Below are 6,316 nucleotides of genomic sequence, written 5' to 3' on the forward strand. Positions count from 1 at the left end.
TTTAAAAAAAGCCATTGAAGAGCAAAACTAATGTAAACATCTTGATCATTTAAAAAGCTTACTTGTCCTCAGAAGGAAACACAGGTCATCAGTGAGTGTAAATGTAGACAGTTCATTTGTGAATGTTGTCGCCCTCAACTTGCTTGATGATATAGTCTATTGATCTAGCTGGAGTAATTTGATCACTTACTTCCTTATTAATACTAGATCACACAGTGTCTTTCTGATTCCTTCTTCTTTACTTACTGGCATCAGCACAGACTCCCACTATCTGAAATAAAAGAGAGACTTTAGGGGATTATTGAAGGACTCAAAAAACTTTCTTGAGGGCCGGTGTGGTGGCTCACACCTGTAATCCCAGCACTTTGGGAACCCAAAGTGAGTGGATCACCTGAGGTCAGGAGTTCGAGACCAGCCTGACCAACATGGTGAAACCCTGTCTCTATTAAATACAAAAAATTAGCTGGGTTGATGGTGCATGCCTGTTATCCCAGCTACTGGGAGGCTGAGGCAGGAGAGTCGCTTGAACCTGGGAGGCAGAGGTTGCAGTGAGCTGAGATCACGTCATTGCACTCCAGCCTGGGCAACAAGAGCAAAACTCGGTCTCAAAAAAAAACCAAAAACCAAAAAAAAACTTTGTTGCCTTCCTGATGCCTCACTGGCCTATTTGAGGAATTCCATGTGAACCTTCAAAGGATTTGGGGGAAAGTGCATTAACATGGACAAAGGATGGAATCAAAATAATCTTATTGTGGGAACCGTGCAAGCACCTATTTAAATTTTTTTCAATTGCCAGTATAGTGATGACATGACACCAGCATATCAAAGACACTAACAAACCAGCTACACAAACATCGTGGAGTTTGGTTTGGCCCTCTTTTCTCATCACATATCTCTATGCAGAGTAGTACTTATTCTTATTTCTAGTTTGCCTATTTCCTTCCAAATTCTACATGCCAAGAATTCGTCTGTCTTTTAAGAGGTCATCCATTGAATGGGCAAAAAATTGGAGGTGATCCAGAGAGAAAACAATCCAAAAATAAACCAGCTAGGAACATTAATACACCTGAATATTAATGGTAAAAAAAATAAGCACTGTGGATTTTTGTATTAAATTTATACACACACACACACACACACACACACACACACGAGTTTGGAGAACAGAAGGTCTAACTCAGTAGTTGAACTTGGTAAGGGAAGGCACTAGTTAAATATGAGCTGTGAGCACCCAGTTTGGGAGGAAGGAGGAAATGGGGACAAAGCACCAGTCAAGCAGCTGCAGTCTAAGAAGAACAAATTAGGGCAGGCCTCAGCATCTCTTTCCTATTACATAAAAAATTTGAAATAAGAATAGCTGTGAACTTTCTTAACATACAACATTAATTTTTTCATTTGCAGTCCTCACCACAGCCCTCTGAGATAAGTATACTTATTGTTCCCATTTTGCAGATGAGGGAAACTGAGGCAGAAAGAAATTAAATTATTTAAGGTTACACACATAGTAGGTATCACAGAGTTAGAGGCAGAGCTGGGATTCAAACCCAGGTCTGGCTCCTAGCCTCTGCTCTTAACCACAACACCATGTACTCCCACCCCTGGGCTCAACTCACGTGATTTTTAGAGTATTGGAGCCTTTCAAGGTAAGCATGATTGGATAATGGGCTTTGGAAAGGTTAAGCAACGATGACACAGCTAGACTAATTAAATAGTAATTCCTTATATATTTTCCCTTTTATCTTTTTTCATTTGTAAATGTTTCAATTTTATTTGAATTAAAAGATACTTCTTGGTGTCAAAATACTCTGGGATCACTTTTCTCCAACTCTTCAATCTATTAGCAATTATATTATTTTCCCATTTTGTAAGTAAGGTAACTGAGGACTATTCAGATATTTCATTCACTCCATTTGTTTACTAAGCCCTACTGTGTGCTGGATACACAATCTGCTGTGTGCTGGATACATACGATACAAGGTAATGACTATCTGGCATCTTGAAGGTGCCGAGAATATTAGAATTAACTGCCCTAAATGTGCCAAGCTGAAACATTCTTCATATTCCCTGGGTGCCCATTACCAAGTTATATTGTTTAGTTCGAGAAAAACAACAAACAACCCTCCCTTAGAGAATCACGATGCATATTAGCATATTTAAGGACTACGCTAAAGCTTGGACTTAATCTAGCTTGACCTAGACATATTAACATCCTGTAGCACAAGCGTTCTGTGGGATATATTTCGGAAAATAATATGTCCTACAGAATAAATTCAGACTCCTTTGGGTGGCATTTAGGCCCTTCATAAACTAACTCTGCATTATTTTTCAGTCTCATTTCCTGCAATTGCACCCAATTTTTTCTGTTCTGTAATCTGCTATTTTAGACAATGCTTTCATAAGAAATTACATAATGACAAGTAATTCCCACATTCTCTAGATATATACTTGGATTTCAAATGCCATAATTGTAATCTTTCTCCAAAGAAAAATGCACGATACAGGCTTCATTCCATCAAGAGGCATATGAGGTAAGTGTTATTATACACCCGTCCAACAGATGGGAAATCCACGGAAGTGGAAGGGAATCAGAGAAGCATTGACAGACCTTCAACCAACCATAATGCTTAACTCCTCTTTTTCCAGTCTTAACTCAAAATTATGATTATTTTAATAGTATAAACTCCATATCTGCAACCTCAGTTATCTACAAAACTGAAGTGCGAACATTTAAAAAGAACTCTTACCAACCAAGGATTGAAATTGTAATGCAAATAGAAAGGGCTCAGCATGAGAGCACAATCAGAAACCGAAGAGAGTTGATCAAAGAGAAAATTCTAGCTGAACCGCCCTATTTTTAATTTCCCAGGGCTCCTACGGTATACGACACATTAACAGGGGTGTGAATCATTTTAGTTACGTCACATACTCTGTCCTCTCATGATATGGGTCTTCCCCAATTGATTATGCACAGATATTCAATGACTTTATCTAGGAGGGATTGGAGCTATAGTATAATCTGTCTGACCAGTCTGATGGACCACTTGTAAGAGCTGATTGTCAAATTGGATCTTCATTTGACAAATACTAGAGCTGCAGAAAGTAAAGTTTACTCCAACCCAATTAATCATTAATCCACAGGAAACAATACATTTTCTCCACATGGAATACTGCTTTTTCTATGAATATTACCTCCAAATTGAAAAACTAGTGAGTCACTGCAGTTAACCTGTAGCCAGTCTACCTTGATGCTGAATTCCCTGAAGAAGGTACAATTAAATTTATGTTCCCTAAGCAAGGATTTGGTTAAGTGATAAGCACTTTTTCTTTTTTTCTTTCTTTCTTTCTTTCTTTCTTTCTTTTTTTTTTTTTGAGACAGCGTCTTGCTCTGTCGCCAGGCTAAAGTGCAGTGGCGCAATCTCAAACTCACTGGAACCTCTGCCTCCCATGTTCAAGCGATTCTCATGCCTCAGTCTTCTGAACAGCTGGGGTTACAGGAACGTGCCACCACTCTTGGCTAATTTTTGTATTTTTTTTTTTAGTAAAGACGAGCTTTCACCGTGTTCACCAGGCTGATCTTAAACTCCTGACCTCTTATGAGCTAATCATACCACTTCTAACTAGATTTTCTATTAATATACGAGGAGGGACTCCACTGCTGAAGTTTGTTTTTCTTCTCTGGTTATTTACACAGAACACTGGCAATCCATTAAGGCTCACTAATGTGGACCTAAATGAAATTTCTGAGAAGTTTTGAATATGTATGTGCAAACTGTCCTATTTTCTTTATATGCTCTCTTAAATATGTACCTATGTAAATATATATAACACGTATATATATATATTCCTAGACATCTAATGTTTGCTTTCGTAGTGACCAAGAAAAAAGAGTTCTTTTGTGCACTCATGAAAACATAAAATTAGCAATTACCATAGAAATGTATTTTATTGAATAAATAGATTTTTTTTGTTTCAGGGAAATGTAAAACAATTATTAGATGTTATTGTGCCTCTTCTTGTGTTGATATGTGTATTTGGGTCAAAAGTGCAAAAACATTTTTCTACAATATACAATTACTTTGGCTTTTCCCAGAGGAAGCTAGCTATAGTTTTTAAAGCACAAATAGATGGAAAGTATTTTGACTATTATAATAATGTGAAGAAATTTTATTTGCATTAACCAATAATGTTCAGGATCTTTTTGTAGTAAGTATTTTTTTAAATGGTGTAATTTGTATGTTTATGATATGTATTTAATTATTTAAGTTAGGTATCAATGTATTTTTTTTAAGTGTTCCCAGAAGAACAAAATTTTGCTTTCTTCTCCATTCTGTACAGGACAAGCATTGTTCAATTCACACAGTCAGCTCTCACTACACTTCAACAGAATGGGCAAGTTTGTATTTAAATTCTGTTATCTTTATCTAAGGGAAGCAAAATTAACCATTTAATAATAGATTATCTTTAATGGGTTAATTAAAAGAATATTATTGACCAAAAAGACATATTTTGAGATTAATAAAGATGTATTAGACTATCCAAAAGTGGATGCATGCGAATGTGCTCCTAATCTGGAAAGGATGTCATTTTTTAACATTGCTTGGGAGGTAGGCAAGTTTGTTCTCTTTCCTGACCTGCTCCATATGCAGCTTGTGAGCTCATTATCAGCATGGGGGTGTGAAGAGAGGGAGGATTTGTGCCCACCCTGCTGTGGCTCTCATGCCACTTAGAGGGGATGCAATCTTGCAGCAGATGGTGCCCTGGCATGGCGCAGCTTGACGGCTCCTCACCTCTAACGGAAGAAGCAACTCCATCTCCCCCAGCATCAGTTTGGCCCTCAGGTGGCTGCTTAAAAGACAAAAATGATGACAAATGAAATACCCTCCGTGCTGACCTTTTGGCAAGAATCAGTCAGATCTCAGTCATGTGTTTTGTACGCTGCCAGAAACCTCCCTGTTTAAAAACACTGCTAGTTACTGTCTTTGGAAGCCATTCCTTCTTCCATCTTCATGCTCCTTTTCTATTTTTGAATTATCTAAGCATGAATTCAGCTTTAAAATTATATCCTTAACAGATGTATAGCGGGTTTTGCAGTTTTCTCAATGGGTGAAATCAGAAGGCAACTGTCAATGTCAGTACACTTCACTCCCCACCCCAACCCTGGATGCAGGGCACAGAAGATAATCCCCATGCAAGTACACGTGTGTGCACCCTCAGTGCAAGGAAAAGCAGCAGACGCTTGGGATACCAGAAACCTTGGAAGTCACTGACTCCGAGAAGGAGTGAATTGCAAAGCCAAGATCCAGATCCATATGCTTCTTCCTGCATTCCTCCACATACACCTGTGTTTGCGTTTCTGCAGGTAGCTGTCCTGTGCGTTTCTGCAGGTAGCTGTCCTGTGCGTTTCTCCAGGTAGCTGTCCTGTGCGTTTCTGCAGGTAGCTGTCCTGTGCGTTTCTGCAGGTAGCTGTCCTGTGTGTTTCTGCAGGTAGCTGTCCTGTGCATCCATGCATATCTTTGTCATGCTGCCGCCCACTCAGGTCCCATCTTCAAAGAAATGCCCCTGATCCCGCAGTTCCGCATTGATCTTCTCCTTCACCATCCTACAGCCCTTTGTGTTTAGGGTATTTTACAGCACTAATTTTATTCATCTTTAGCAATTAAAAAAAAAAAAAACATTCTGCATCATCTACAATTTTTTCTCATGTCTCTACCCATTTTTTTTAAACGGGAGAGTTGACTAAGGCCATTCCAGCTCCAGTCACTTTTTCATCCAGCACAGTCATCCCTCCAGATCCCTGGTTTTCACCTCTGTAGATTCAAGCAATATTTGAAAAAAGGAGATTGTGTCTATGCTGAACACATACAGACGTTTTCTCTTATCATTGTTCCTTAAACAACAGAGTATAACAACTATTTACAGTGTGTGATGTATTATAAGGAATCTGAAGATGATTTAAAGTATAGGGGAGGATGTGTGTCAGTAATATGCAAATACTATGCATCATTTTTACATCAGGGACTTGAGCATCCACGGATTTGGTATCCAAGTGGGTCCTGGAACCAACCCCCAATGGATATCAAGGGACCACAGTGCCTATCCTCCATTTCACTCCTGCCCTGACCTCCAGAAATAATGAATCATTTGCATTTTTTTTTTTTTGAGACATAGTTTCACTCTGTTGCCCAGGCTGGAGTGCAGTGGTGTGATCTTGGCTCACTGCAACCTCCACCTCCCGGGTTCAAGCGATTCTCCTGCCTCAGCCTCCCGAGTAGCTGGGACTACAGGTGCATGCTGCCAAGCTCGGCTAATTTTTTGT

This window comes from Aotus nancymaae, unplaced genomic scaffold (genome assembly GCF_030222135.1).
Source record: "Aotus nancymaae isolate 86718 unplaced genomic scaffold, 86718_ANA_hifiasm-v0.15.2.pri h1tg000079l, whole genome shotgun sequence".
In the NCBI taxonomy this organism is placed as follows: Eukaryota; Metazoa; Chordata; class Mammalia; order Primates; family Aotidae; genus Aotus; species Aotus nancymaae.